The 15,971-nt window shown below is 34.7% G+C and overlaps 1 protein-coding gene across 7 annotated transcripts in view; it reads left to right on the plus strand.

Moving 5' to 3' along the window:
• The first annotated feature begins 4,886 nt into the window (after positions 1-4,886).
• Positions 4,887-15,971, plus strand: part of thrap3a (thyroid hormone receptor associated protein 3a) — a 34,999-nt gene continuing 23,914 nt past the window's right edge. For 4 of the 7 annotated variants that reach the window (XR_015511706.1, XR_015511708.1, XM_087287404.1 and 1 more), the window contains exon 1: positions 4,887-5,159. The gene's annotated coding sequence lies outside the window, so the exon portion shown is untranslated. Of the gene's footprint in view, positions 5,160-9,193; positions 9,340-15,971 lie in introns of those variants that run through there. The other 3 variants (XR_015511707.1, XM_087287405.1, XM_087287407.1) reach the window with 1 other exon arrangement.

Raw genomic sequence — 15,971 nt, forward strand, 5'->3', positions numbered from 1 at the left:
CGGACAAAACTTACATTTTCTTATGAGATCAGGCCAGCATATCACAGATTTTGCCAGTATTGTGCAGCCCTGGCGTAAATGGCATGGGCATATCTAATAGCTCATGGTAACATGTGTTAGCTACCTTTTCCGCAAATATTTTTTGAGTACAATTGGCTGATCAACATTGGTTCCTTGGTGAAGCACATATTGTATTGCTGGGAATAAAGGTTTCAGCAACAGTCACTGAGTTGCTATGGATACTACTAATATTTAGAAAAGCACATTTACTTAAAATTGTAATACTGGAAGTATATATCTGTGAATTAAACAATTTTATTGGACACCTTGCAGCCAATCAGGGTCAAGAATTTCCACCAACGATGGAATAAATTATTTTTTGCACACTTTCCAACCAATCAGAAATAAGAATTTTAACAGACCATAAAATCAAGTGTTTCAATTCATCCACCAAACACTCTGAGCAAAAACTATGTAACATTTTAATGGATTTTATCTTTATTTTGTTCACACTTGTAGTCTTAAAGAATCATTCATACATTTTTTTCAGCTTAGTCCTTTTATCATTCCAGGTTTGCCACAGCGGAATGAACTGCCAACATATCCAGCATATGTTTTGTGCAGTGGATGCCCTTCTAGCTGCAACCCATCTCTGAAAAACATCCATACACACACATTCACACTCATACCTTACGGACAATTTAGCCTACCCCATTCACCTGTACCGCATGTGTTTGGACTGTTGGAGAAACCGGAGCATCCGAATGTGGGGAGAACATGCAAACTCCACACAGAAATGCCAACTGACCCAGCCGAGGCTTGAACCAGCAACCTTTTTGCTGTGAGGCAACAGCAGTACCTACTGCGCCACCGTGTTGCCATCTTAAAGAATCAAATATTAACGTACCATAATAGTGTACTCCACACATTGTTTTAACTAATACTCGTTTGTTGATGCTTGTCAGCTGTATGAATGAGTTTGGCAGACTTTCCATTTGACAAAGGAGAATTTCCAGGGAGCAAATTTGCTGCTTATGTTGGTGATGATGCTTCTGGAGCGTATGTCTTTAATCAATTCCTACTGTGTATATATATTTTTTGTCTAATGTTCTGGAAAAGACAGACAGAAATAATTATTATATTCATGCCTTATAATTTGGTTTCATTAAGGAACATAAAATAGATTTGAATCACTTCTAAACCACAGAATAACCATTGTGCATATTATCATAATGATGCCGTCAACAAATATCTCACAATTTGTGCATCCAACCAGAGTGTAGTCACATTAGTATATTCAAATATAATCATGTAACCAGTTCTCTTTTCATAATAAACAAAAAACAGAATCATTTTTGCAGTTTTCTTTTTAGACTAAATGTCAGCAGCTGTCGGACCACACATCATGATTTCATTTGATTCACTCCTCCAAACACACATGGCTAAATATTTGCCTTGCTAAAGTAAACCTGGGAGTAGGAGGACCTGACACAAACCTCACGCTTCACATTATGTTTATTTCTTGCACTTGCAGGTCTAGTTTTTAAAGAAAGTGACAAAAATTGATATAATATATGTGAACATTAAGGATAAATGATGTACTTCACGGCTAGTGCTGTAAGAATTTTTGTTTTATCAATTTTTAGGGCTGCAAAACCCCTGTTTCAGCACCTGTTAGTTCTCACCACACTTTCAAAAACTGCTGCAAAAATGAGCATCATCCTGTGGAGTAGAGGGAGGAGAGGGGAGATCATCAACACACAACAGCAACTTTATATTTAGTCCGTTAGATTTCGTTCTTGTTGAGTCTGAAGTGTCTGTTTTAAGAAAATCATGAAATACTATTGAGAAATAAGCAAAGCATATACTCTTAGGATATGGACACATGAATAGTCTAATAAATAATTATATAGACACAGCTGTGCCACTGATTACCGTCATCTGTCACTTCAAACCTGTGATAGTGTAAAAATTAAACCTGGAAGACATCAACATCACAAAATTATTCTTTGTTTTCTGCTAAAACTAGTTAGCGAATGCTAACATTGTCCTTTATCATGATTTCACTCTTTTGACACATTTGATCATGATATTCTTATTGATCGGCTTAGAGAACAAGTATACATTATCGGTTTAGTCTTGCATTGGTTTTCTTCTTATGTTAAAGGATGAACTATCTCAGTCAGTTTGTCCAACTGTTGTTCTTCTGTTGTGCAATTAATGTGTGGGGTTCCACAGGGCTCGATTCTGGGTATTGTTTTGTTTCCCTTTATTTGGAAAAGTTTTTGACGAGCATGGAATAAATGACCGTCTGTATGCTGATGATTCTCAAATATATGTCCATATAAAATCTAGGGACAAATCCTCCCTTCAGTTTTTGACAAACTGTATGATTTATTTGAAGTGTTGGTTGGCAAGAAACCTTCTAAAATGGAATGAGGGCAAGCAGGGGAATAGTAACTGGGAGGAAATGGTGACAGAGTCCATAGGGCCATGTGTCCCCGCTTATCCCCCAACCCCCCCGCCCAACCACTTCACATATAAAATTGATAACACCCCCACCCTCCCCCCCTCTTTTTTTTTGGAGGCAAAATATTTGTGCATATGGGTCAAAAATTGACCTGTCTGAATTTATTGTTTTTGGTCAGAAAGGTATGGATTTTAATTACAATTTGTTATTGCTTTCTGTGAAAATATAGTCCTCTGTGAAAAGTCTTGGTGTTATTTTTGATTTTGAGTTTAAATTTAAAAAATGTACGCTACCGGTCAAATGTTTGGGGTCAGGTTTTTTTTATTATAATATTATTTAATAATTTAAATACAACTATTCTGTTCATCAAGGCGGCATTTATTAAATGTAAAAAAAAGTTCAATTGTTAAATTCTTACTTATTAAATATTTATTACTTACTGTATGTAGTTTCAAATTAAATTATTACTCCAGTCATTATTGCTTTTCTTACAATTACCATTAATAATAATTCTAGTAATAATAACAATGACATGAATAATTCAAATTAAAGTGATTTCTAAAGGAAGACTATGAAGACTGGAATATGGAAGCTGAAAGTTCATTCATTCAATCATTCTAATCTGGGGTTGCCACAGCAGAATGAACCACCAACTTATCCAGCATGTGTTTTACGCAGTGGAAGCCCTTTCAGCTGCAACCCATCACTGAGAAACATCCATACACACTCATTCACACACATATACAGACAATTTAGCTTATCCAATTCACCTATACCACGTCTTTGGACTTGTGGGGGGAAACCGGAGCACCCGGAGGAAACCCACGTGAAAACAGGGAGAACATGCAAACTTCACACAGAAATTCCAGCTGACCCAGCCGAGGCTCAAACCAGGGACCTTTTTGCTGTGAGGCGATCGTGCTACACACTGCGTCATCGTGTCACCAAGCTGAAAATTCATCATTAAAATCACTGGAATTAATTATTAAATTAAATGATAAGCTACGCTTGAACAGTTATTTTGTTGTGCAATAACATTTCACATTTTTACCATTTGCACTGTGTTTATGATGAAATAAATGCAGCCTTGGTGAGCAGAAGAAGCTTATTTTAAAACATTTAAAAATCCTACTGACTTTTATCTTAGGTCTATTGTCAAGTTGAAGTCTGTCCTCTCTTTCAGTAATTAGTATATATCAACCTGTGAGATCTCTTCGCTTTAAGGATCGACTATATCTGGAAGTTTCACAATCATACTTGAAATGTCAAGGTGTAGGAGCTCTTTCAGTAGCAGCACCAAGACTTTCACAAGATCTTCTACTATCCTTGAAATCATCTCCTACTCTGGAGACATTTTAGAAGTCACTGACAACACACTTACTGTATTTTCTTTAGCTTTTAATCAATATGTCATAAGTTTATGTATTTGGGCTTTTTGATTGTATGTATTTTGTGTTTTATGTACAGCGCTTTGGTTGTTTGAAAGTGTTTAATAATAAAAAGTTGAGTTGATTAATGCCTAGAAAAATATCAGTCAATTAACAGTTTATTATAGTTTGTGACATGTTTAGTAGTTTGAAACAATTTATTGTCTTTGTTGGTCAGGTAAATTAAAATCTGGATAATGAGCTTATAATCTCTGCTATTTTACAGATTTATTTCTATGTACACTATATTTTATTAATACACTTTATTGTTATCAACTTCAAAAATAATGTTTTAAAAAGTCAATCTGTTAAACTGCAGAGTTCAATTTTCAGTTCCAAAAGTTGTCTGAGCACAAATCAAAATTACACAATGCAAATTTTAAAGCATAAATAATTTCTTTTTTGACAGTGAGCGAAACACAAAAATATAATAAATTCTCAGAAATTTTAGCTTAGGGATCCTTTTGATACATGCTTTAAGTATTAGTTGGTGGAAATGGAATGGATGGATTTATATTAAAATTAATTAAAATTTATTAAAATTAACTAAAACCTTTAGAAATGGCAGGTCAACCAGTAAACAACCTGTTATCATGTACATGATTCTTTAAATATTGATTATTGTATATAACTACAAAAAATATATACAACTTTCCCTCTATCAAATAGCCTAGTTTATTTCATTTAGTTAATCAGTTCAGTTTAAACTTTTACATTATTTTACTCTTTATTTTATATGAGTGACCCTGTATATTTTTTGTACTTTAAAATATATGAATTCTGAAGTTGCTGTTTATAAAAACGTCTGCTCCTTTAACTTATTTAAAGGCGTGGCCTGCTGTCAGAGTGAATTTGATTGACAGGAGAGAAACTGGAGCCGCTCAGCCTGTAGTATCCACGCCGGAGCTGCAGCGCACCTTCTCGTGTCACACCCCCTTCTGTGACTCTGAGTGAGCACATAAAGCTGCTTTACATCACCCGACTCGAATAGTTCACCCCATTCACGGGTTGAGATGCAGTTTGGTTAGGATATAAAACGACACGTTTGTCATTTGGAGTTAAAAACTTTTTTTTTAATCATTGGGTTTGTTTGTAACGCGCAACGATTTAAACGCGGACTTCAGATGACGTGAACTGGATATCGCCGTCTTTGCGGTTACTTGTGAATGATATTGTTTCCAAAACGAAAGGAAACCTTTTTACTGACCTGTAACATTTGGCAGTAGCTGAATCCTCCCATCGTGGACTAAATCGAATTATAGGTAAGAACTTTTATTTTTAAAGAAACCAATGAGGATAGAAATGTTGCTAAAACATGATAACACATTTACTTTAACACGTGAATCTTTCAGACATTTACTGTCATTTGAATGTTTTATTACTAAACATGTAAAGGTAAAAAAGAGAAGAAGAAAAAATGCCCAAGTAAAAATAAAATAAAGGAAGATTCTGTAAAAGGAAAAAAAGAAAAAAGAGAGAAAATGTCCAAGTAAAAAAAAAGACAAATGTACAATTTTGTAAAGGAGAACTGTTGTTTTGAATTTTAGTTATTTATTATAAAACACCGACAGCTCATTTTAGAAAATCCTATTCCAACATAAAGCTTTTACTTTTGAGGTAATTAACACACTACTTATGGATGGTGAGCTATATGAATTTAAGAGATATTTAAATAACAACAATTGCTCGCCGAAATTAAAATATTTAAATAATAAAAATGTAAATCTTCAGTTTACAATCAGCTTTATTACATTTTAGTATTTAACCTTAGGTTTATGGTTGTGTTTCATTTGCCTTGAATGTAAAAATGTAACTTTTCTTTACACCACACATTTTATTATATGTGTCATTATTGTAGCATAGACATACACCATCCATCTTTTGTAAAATTTATAGGAAACATCAGGTAGTAAAATACTTAAAATATAAGGTATTTCTTAATAATGGATAATATTAATGTGTGAAAAACTTTGTCTATCAGAACAGTGTCATACCATGCTAATAACACATTTTTTAAACTAATCTAAACTCTTGTTTGGGGTTAGATGTTGTATAAGACTATCTAGTTACTACTGGCTGTGCTCTTGGAACAATAAGACGTTAACCTCTTTTTGCCTTTTCAGTAGCTCACTATGTATGTCATTGGGAAAGTCAGCTAATTTTTTTTTAACTCAGTTTTGTCAAACATACTAGAGTAAGCTCTGAGTTATCATTACACCAAGATATTTAATATCATTCTCATAAGACTAAAATAGAGGAGACCTTCAACTGATGAGTTCCCTTGTGAAATAAACAGATGCAGCGATGACAGCAAGATGAGATGCTAGTCATCACAAAATGAATGAGGGCCTACAGCCCAACATTGAACCCCATGTAAAAAAGGCTTGACCAAAATGAGAAAAAAGATTACTCTTAGGCTGTTTTGTGTCCTATATGACTTAATCTCTTTTCTGTTCAAACTTAAAGGTGAGATTTACACAACTTTAAAGTCATACCTCACACGTCTACTGTGTTTGACCTTAGAAAACTTAAAAAAGACTGCTTAAATTCTATGAACTGTTATTATTGAATTCTTATAATGTTATTTGACAATTTAATCACATTATTTGTATGGAAAAGTAAGCTCTCCCTACCTACAGACAAAAAAATAATCTTTATTGTCACTGTGCAAAGTACAATACAGAACCAATGAAATTCAGTTAGAGTGATTTCAGTTCTTTTTTAATTGTTAGTTGGTTCATCTAGTGGGTAGTGTCTAGTGGTCAACACTTGAGGTTTGAGTTCAGTAGGCTGACAGCTAAGGAATCGTAATTGTTTTATTGATGTGCAAATTGATGTTATGTCATGTTATGTCTTGAGAGTCCAAAAGCTTGTGTAATTAAGGCTACAGTGACACTATATGATTTAGATTATCAAAGCAAAAGCATTAAAACATATACTTCTTTTATATAAATTTATAAGACATGATATGTATCATTACACAAGCGATAGTGCTTTTTTTCCTGAATATTAGCATGCATGCAAATGTGATACTGAATTTATATAGTTAACAGCTAAATAAACAAATGTTTTAATATTGAGTGAGTTACATTTTGGCACAACATTTTGTTGGGCTTTATTGATTCTCCCATTAATAGTTGTAGAACCATTTGTGTCTCAGTGTAACTCTCTGATGTTCTGTTTCTTAATGAATTTTTGTATATTTCACCTTTAATGTTCTATCCTGGTGTAATGATCTGTCTAACCTTTTTTAGACATCTTTAAGAATGGCCATCTTTATCTGTTTTATCTGTATAACTGACTAACAATAACACTCACTATGTATTCTTTTATTGTTTGTTTAAAAACAGCGCTAAACTAACATAGATGTTTTGAAGTGCTTATATTTATACACTGTAAAAATTTTATTTTGCAAATAATTGTCTGTATTTTTACATAATTTTATTGTTTTTATTGTACAGTTTAATACATGTTTTAAATTTTTTTTTTTTGTATTTCAAAATTATAATTTATATATAATTGCTAGTTTTTGGGATTACTTTTCAGTTTTTAAATAAAAAAAATCTAAAAAAAAAACGTTAATGAAAAAAAAATGTAAATTTACATTAATATTTACAGAATATTCCTGTAAAATATGACTATGAATAATTTTAACCTCGACTATATATATATTATAATTATTAGTCCTTGTGTTTGTTGTTTCCCCAATTTCTGGGGGAAACAGAGAGCAGATTCTTTTAACACATTTCTAAACATAATAGTTTTAATAACTAATTTCTAATATCTGATTTATTTTATCTTTGCCATGATGACAGTAAATAATATTTGACTAGATATTTTTCAAGACACTTCTATACAGCTTAAAGTGACATTTAAAGGCTTAACTAGGTTAATTAGGTTAACTATGCATGTTAGAGTAATTATGCAAGTTATTGTATAACAATGGTTTGTTCTGTAGACTATTGAAAAAAATTGCCTAAAGTTGCTAATAAAATAATTTCGGGCTCGAACAAATCCTCTGAGCCAACGATCCATTCGTAAGCCCAGTCAGCCAGCAGCAGTTTTGAAAGAACAATTGAATAAAAATTAATTAAAGGACTTGCCACCACCAAACCAGTAAAGTTACCAGCACAATAACTATTAACAAACCTTTTTGCAACATAAAATTTGCATAATTAAATGTTTAAGTGATTTTCAACCAGGGATCCTCAGCATTTTTTGCTGCCAAAAATTATCAACCACTTTTGATTTTTAGCCTGAAGAGAAAAAAATATTCATAAACATGATAATAAGCTATGCTTTCCCTCTCCCTCCAGCCATAGTCACAGCACAATGCGAAGTGATGTTCAAACTGGATGTGGAAAGACTAGCTTGCATACACAGCATTGTCAAAGTTCTGATTATTAGCTCAATATTCCACTCTGTGAATATTCTGCTCATCTACATTATCTTATCTCGCATGAACTGCACACATGCTGCCAAAATAATACTTTGAAAGGATATTTTTCAAATCAAAATTTTCAAATAGAATAAAAATATGTAATAGATCCCCCACAGTCCAAAGACGGTACAGTTGAATTGGGTAGGCTAAATTGTCCGTAGTGTATGAGTTTGCGTGAATGAGTGTTAGTGGATGTTTCCCAGAAATGGGTTGCGGCTGGAAGGGCATCAGCTGCGTAAACACTTGCTGGATAAGTTGGTGGTTCATTCCGCTGTGGCGACCCCGGATTAATTAAAGGGATTGAGCCAACAAGAAAATGAATAAATGAATGAATATGTAATAGATTCCTGCTGCTTGAAAAAGCACTACTGGGCTGTCATGGCATCACTCAACTGTAAATAAAATGTTTTTTTTAATAACTATAATTTAAGGTATTTAGTAAAAGTGTCACAAAATTACTTTATATTATTTTATTAAATAGTTAATACAAAGCATTTTCGATTTCGGTGTTCAGCCAAGTGCATCCAGAATTTTAGGTTTCAGACCAGTCTTTTTATTTCTGTGTATTCCTTTTTAATTTTTAAGTAAACTATTATTGGGTTTATCACAATGAAAAAATACAGAGCCTCCCAGGTTCTTCTGATGTCATGCAATGGTATGGTACTATAACTCATATATTAATAGAATTGCTGAAGACATTAATTCAGAGCTCTACAATCAATCAAGTTTGACTTCAGAAGCCTTTAAAAGTCATTCTTATGTCAACTTCAGTCAGGTTTTCCTACATCTGTTTTGGAAAGAATGTGGCAGTTGTTGTGCCTATTGACAAGAGACTTGTTTTGCTTGATTGTCCAAAGCAGATAACAAATGGGATTTTGGTGCTGCTGGTGGTGCATCTGTTTTCTCGCTGATAGAGCGCCCCGAGTGAGTGTTGGGAGCATATTGCAGTCGCGTTGGGTTGCACCATTGTTTGCATCAACTTTCCCCCCTTTATCGAACAGGTGAGAAAGACCAAGTGCAGCTGTCGCTGTTGGGAGGCATCTAGATGTGTGTGCGTGTGTGTGCACAAGCACAAGGGTATGACCACCGGAGATGTTTGACGCAGACATTTTTAGCCTTCAAATCCTTTTGATTAGTCTATTAAACACACTCCACTCCCAGACGGACAAATAGTCGTGCAGATACTTTATTGATCCTGTCAGGAAAATTGAGGATCAGCTAAACACGGATTACAAGACAGCTGCTGTACAGTACTATGCTTTGAAATGAATTCCACAAACTTTTGCAACCCCTGTGAAGATGTCTTTATTATCATAAATGTGTCATGATCAGACTCCTGCCCCCTTATGAGTCAATTAGACCCCCGTTTACTGGAGGGAAGCTATAATGTTTACAGATGAAAGTGACTGGTGGCATGTTATTTTCCTGTTGTCTCTATTTTAAGCATCCGAAACCAGCTTTGCTAATCTGTAAAAACAGGTGCTGAAGAAAAGAAACTCTTAGTGTTGGGGTGTTAAAAATGTCTTATTTGAGATCTTGCATGAATACTTATGATGAGGAGTGTGACACGATTTGAAAATTATGTTTTAGTTATTGCTTCTTCATGTTAAAAACTAAATGTAATTTGTTTTACACCAATATATTCGTCAAATTAGCCGATTCGAATGTTATCACTCCATTGAATGGGCGTTGTCAGTGGTTACCAGCTGATAGATATGGGGCAGTAGGGGCCTTCTGCGCCTTTTAGTAATCAGCTATAGATCACATACGGCTGCGGCAGGAAGTTAATGAAAAGTATTTATTAAAATTTCCATTTATTGTATTTTCTAAACGTCTACCGCTACCCCCAACTCTAAACCCAACCATCACAGTAATGTAAAAACAGATCTGGATCTGGAGTCTTTACTATTAGTATAGCTGATTAACGATGAGAATTATTTATATTATTTATTAAATTTCCCATTAATTATATTTTATTAATGTCTACCCCTACCCCAACCATAAATCCAACATCACAACATCATGTAAAAACAGATCTGGATCTAGAGTCTTCTCTATTAGTATAGTTAGTTAATCATGTGGATGGATGATAACAGCCTTCTGAACCTACCGGTAGGCGGAGAAGGCCCCTACTGGGCATATCTATCAGCTGATAACCACTGATATCGTCCATTCAATTGAGTGATAACATTCAAATCGGGTAACTTATTTTCACGACAGGTTACTCACTGGCAGGTTAAGGATATACTGAGGATATATTGAGTATTTAGTCTATGTATTTACTGAACTGCTCAAGTTTGGAGTTTTAATGTACTAAAAAGCTGTGCATACTGAGTGTGTTTGCACTTTTATTGTTTGTATGTCTTGATTAAAATGGACACAGTTTGACAGATGAGGTGTTGGTCCCTTTTTACTTTGGCCTACTTGGGTTGAAAAACTACTGTCAGAATTCACTGAAGACAAACAGTGCAAGGCAAGTTTATTTATATAGCACATTTCATGCACAATGGTAATTTAAAGTGCTTTACCTGAACAGAAATAAAAAAAACAAGAAAATAAAAACAAAAATGAATGAAACAAAAAACAGATTAAAATGTGTGTAAACAAGTATATATCCAACTGCGGACCCACAAAACCTCAAACGTTTCAGGCACACACAATCTAGCACACACAATCTAGGCAAACCATATATGGTAACTAACTAACTCCTTAGGAGCATTATCGCCACCTATTGAATTTCACAAATATGGTTTCCCGTTTCAGTCATTATATCATTATTATATAGTAACAATCATTTTTTTTTCACATCTCTGCTGTTTCTGAAGTCAAATTTTGTAAATAAAAATACTTGGTTAAACACTTAGGACTTTATTTACATATCCACATTCACAAAGAAAACACGATAGACCTTCTAATTGTAGGATCAAGTGTAATAAAGTAATTCAGGATCTTAATAATATCATGCTTGGGTAAAACTGTTGTGTTGTAAAATATAAAAAGCAAACAATAATGTGTCAAATTACAGTAAATTAATATAGGTAATCATTTAAACAATATATATATATATATATATATATATATATATATATATATATATATATATATATATATATATATATATATATACATAATTCTTGTAATTTTGTAATGCTAAATTTGTTCCAACTATAAGTACCACAGATTACCTGTACTTTATGGTTTAAAAACAATATATTGCTTACTATAAATTACTATAGTATTTAATGTGTTAATCATTAATAAAAATATATTAGACAATTAAGAAAATACACACTATTAAATTGCTGGAGTAATATATTAATCTAGTGTTATACATTTATTACATGTAAAAAGATATTTATTACATATAAAGATGTATTATTGCCTATATGAAGGCGGATTGTGAATCGTTAGTGAAGAAAAGGTACAGACAGTTACTTTTTTGGAGTTCCCCTTTCAGATGTAAAATATTATGACAGGATAGTATTTACAGTAAAGGAATCATGCAAGGTTGATTTACTAAGGTTTAGAATTCAGTTTACTAGGGATGCTTACTCGTTAATACTCGACTTGATCGATACTTGTTAATCTGGCCGATCTCATGAACTGATCGCAAGTGTTTGTTTACAAGTTTACAAGCAGAGGAAGATGCATCTGGGTTATGCTGCGCCTGGGTTATGCATCTGCAGCGCTACAACACATGAGCTGTGTTTCCAAATTGCATTATTAGTCATTTTTCTTACCATTTCCTTTCTGTTTTATCTATTATCTTTTTGTAAAGCTGCATCTGACCATTACATGTATGCAACATCCTTAATGTATTATCATAGGTAAGGTGAGATTCCATACTTAAAGGGTAATTGTGCTTCTGCAATGGCAAAGTTAAAGCAAGAAGAATCAGAATCCGTACTCGGTATCGGCAGATCACCATGACAAGGAATCGGTACTCTGTATCCGCTGCAAAATCTTGATCAGAGCATCCCTACAGTTTACTAGTATTTGTGTCATTATTTACTCCCTCAAAAAGCATATTTGTTATGTGCTCTTTTATTCATGCGTTGTCAGTATACACTTGTGGAATGTTCCATTTGCATTTGCACTATAATAGGGTTGTGTTCTTGTGCAGATTTTTGTTTTGTTTTGTAATATAGTCCATTGTTTCTCAATAGTTGTGTTTCCATCCACCTATTTTTATGCACATTTTGAAACCCCGAATGGAAACGCCAAGATGCACATACATTTTGAAAATGCGCATTAAAAAAATATGCGCACAACTGAGTAGGATTTTTAATAAAATGCACATGAACTGCAAAGGAAATGCTTTTACCGAAAAAATTTCAGCATGTGCATTAAAAAATGTCATGTGATTTTGTTATAAAAGATCATGCAATAATAAAAATGGTATTTATGGGCAAACCAGTGGGCCGACCGTCACCCCAGTGGTTCAGTATTATTATACCTCCAGAACCATCTTGAGCATTTCTGCTCCCAAAGAGCATCTCACGCCTCTAAAATTCGCCACTTCTTTATTGCATTGTCTTCTGAGATGCAAATAATTTGTTACATCATAAAAAGACTCGAGCAGCTTCTCCTTCCTCAGCGAATTCTGTTTTTCTTTTTGATATCTGGCGTTAGTTTATCAGGAAGTGATGATTTTGTTGTCTTTGACTTGTTGGATGGAAATGCAGCATTATTCGCAAATCTATATGCGATATTTCAGTTTTGCGCATGAATTTAATTTGCATCTTTAAGTGGAAACATAGCAAATAAAAGTAACAAAACAATGTTTCTTTCGATTATTGGACATGAGGTACACTATATTAAATTGTTATTGAAGGACAATTAAATGCACTAGCACGTGCTGCACTAGTCGTACGTTTGGCACTAATTTAATGGTTAAACATTGAGCCTGACATCCAGTTAACCGTAGTGTGTTACCATAGTCTTTTAATATACAGTAGAAGCAAAGTAGCCTAGAAACTGCACAGCAAGCCAAACGTCTGGATGTCTGGAGGCTGCAGGAAATTACGGACTGCTGGCCAAAGCCAACAAGCAGTCAAAAGGAATAAAAAAAAAAAGCTTTAGGTTAATTTTGGCCTGTGTTTACTAAAAGAGCAGCACAGATCTGCTTGGACTAGCATGCTATACAAAAAATACCACACTGAATTGTAGCTTAAGCATTCAGTCTGCAATTTCCTGTTTGCAAAGCAAACTCTGATACGCCTCAAAAAGTAAAAGCTTACAGATAGCATTGCTAAACCTCAGGCTCAATTTTATGTCATACACAGGCTTACCTGAAAAATGCCAGTAAATCTTGAGGCTTGTATTTTCCATGTAGAGCCAAGAGAAAATCTATCATGCAACAGAATGTTTAAAAAAAGAAAAAGGAATGATAGTCGTAGCCATAAGGTTTATTAAAATATGCTCTAACGCTAAAAACATTAACAATATCATTCCGATCACATTGAGTTGTTTTATTCCTGCTGATTAATGATAGAAATATTGACAGTCAATCTAAATCACGTCAGCTTTAAAGAGCCTGAGCATTAAAGTGGCAGATGACAATGACATAAGTACATTGTGTGCTTATAATAAACTATGTTATCATCTGCTGGTGTGAATGCTATACAGGGCTTTGTAAATGGGTCTTAAAGGGGACCTAATATGCAAATATGACTTTTATGAGGGGTTTTAATACAGTGGTGTTGCAAAAGTTTGTGAATATAGCCAGTCTCTAGTGCTGAAAATGAATAAATAAATAGTTTTCATAATTACACTTTATAAAAAAACAGTCTGCAAAAACACTTTGATTGACATTTTCCCTTTGTACATGTCATCGGAGAGGAAAGTCCCGCCCATTAGTAGATATCTCTCCCTCATTAGCGTAAACCGCCCTGAGTGAGAAGCAGCCTTCCGCCATTATGCTGTTTACACCAAATGCGGATGAAGCGTCAATGTCAATGGAAAGATGCGAATAGACATCCTGTGGTGCGATTCACTTATGTTAGAAAATCTGAACTTTAGCAGAGATTTGCACATCTTCAACCAATCAGGAGCTTGCATTAGTATGGGCGTGATTATGATGTAGCGCCTGTTGTTGGTGTCCCGAAGGGAAATCCTCCTGTCAACACCGGACAACAGCTCATCAAACTGGGCTCGGCTCAGTCTAAAGCACCACTGAAAGCTTCCATCATCCAGTTTTGGAAGGACTTGATGAACTCAGAGCTGGGGGCAGTCCACTGAAAACATCTAGTGGACGCCGAACAAATATACGCTGTTTTTCAGCCTTCCCAAAGCACATAAAGCACAGTAACACTGCCCATGACACAAATTTGTGTCTATTGTGAAGTAAATTTGACGTACAAATAAAACAGATTTCACGTACGAATTACTGCTGACGATAATGTTAGAGCCTAAGATGGTTATATATGTAAAGTTTAGGGATGCACATATGAACACTGTAGTCTTTATAGCACAGGATTCAAACTGCCAGGTCACAGGCCATTTACGGTTCCCCTCCTCCACTCCACTCGTCTGCGCAACTAACATCAAAAATATACCAAGAATCAGCCTATTAAAACATATAGTTTTGAATCACTATCATTGTTGTGCAGTCACATACTGTATAGCCACTTGTGGTTTTGACCTACCAACTACCGCTTTCACACCTAGACATTTGTTTTGTAACCTGTCTTGTTTGCCCAGTTTGTGTGGTTCGTTTGGCATATGTGAATCCAGCAATCGTGCTCGGATCCACACCAAATGAATCGGTCCAAGATCGCCTGAATGAGGTGATCTCAGCTTAATTGAAACAAACTTGGGAGCAGATCAATTGTGAGAAAGCGATACGATAAGAGCTTGGCTATATCACAGTGTGTCATGGATATGTCACAGGCATATATATGGCTATATTGAGATCTTGTAAAAAAGAGGCATAATAGGTCCCCTTTAAAGGTCTATTTCTGTGCATTTGTTATCCTTATCTCAACACTCCTAATTTATCCGTTAAGTGACAGCTACTTGTTTGTGATGGCTCATCAATCACTTTGTGCAGACACCGTAAACAGATAGCTTTAGCGTGGTGGCGTACTTGGTTGTGAATGCAAGCCTAGTAAAGGCAGGCTGGTATTGAATCTATGTTTAGTAACTTTAATTAATAGTAGCAGTTATAACATTCGTACAGTTCCTGCTTTTATTGTTGTTGTTCCAACATGGATCTGTCATAATGTGCATTCGTGCAGCACTGATTGAGATTGTGACAGGGATGATGACAAGCAGTCAGGGTCCAGCTTATAATATGGATATTTTCAGGCACCGCAGTCGATGTAAAAGCTCTTTCTTTATCTCCGGTGCAAGTCTATTTTCAGCCACAGAGTGTTGTCTCTCTTTGATCACCAGTGCTCCCTATGGTAAAACACCAAGTGTGAGTCCAGCTAACCAGTCGAGGGCAGTTGTGGAGGGTAAAGATGATGGACAATAGACAGAATCACATTTCAACACCTCTTTAAATACATTTTGGGATAACATTAAAGAGCTAGTAAATCACTCTTGCCTCCATGCTAATGTGGCGTCACTTTACATCTGTCCTGCCAAAACCTGAAGCGATTCATCACATTTGTCCACATCAGTAGGCTCA

The sequence above is a fragment of the Danio rerio genome, chromosome 16 (genome assembly GCF_052040795.2).
Source record: "Danio rerio strain M-AB ecotype USA chromosome 16, GRCz13ab, whole genome shotgun sequence".
Taxonomy (NCBI): Eukaryota; Metazoa; Chordata; class Actinopteri; order Cypriniformes; family Danionidae; genus Danio; species Danio rerio.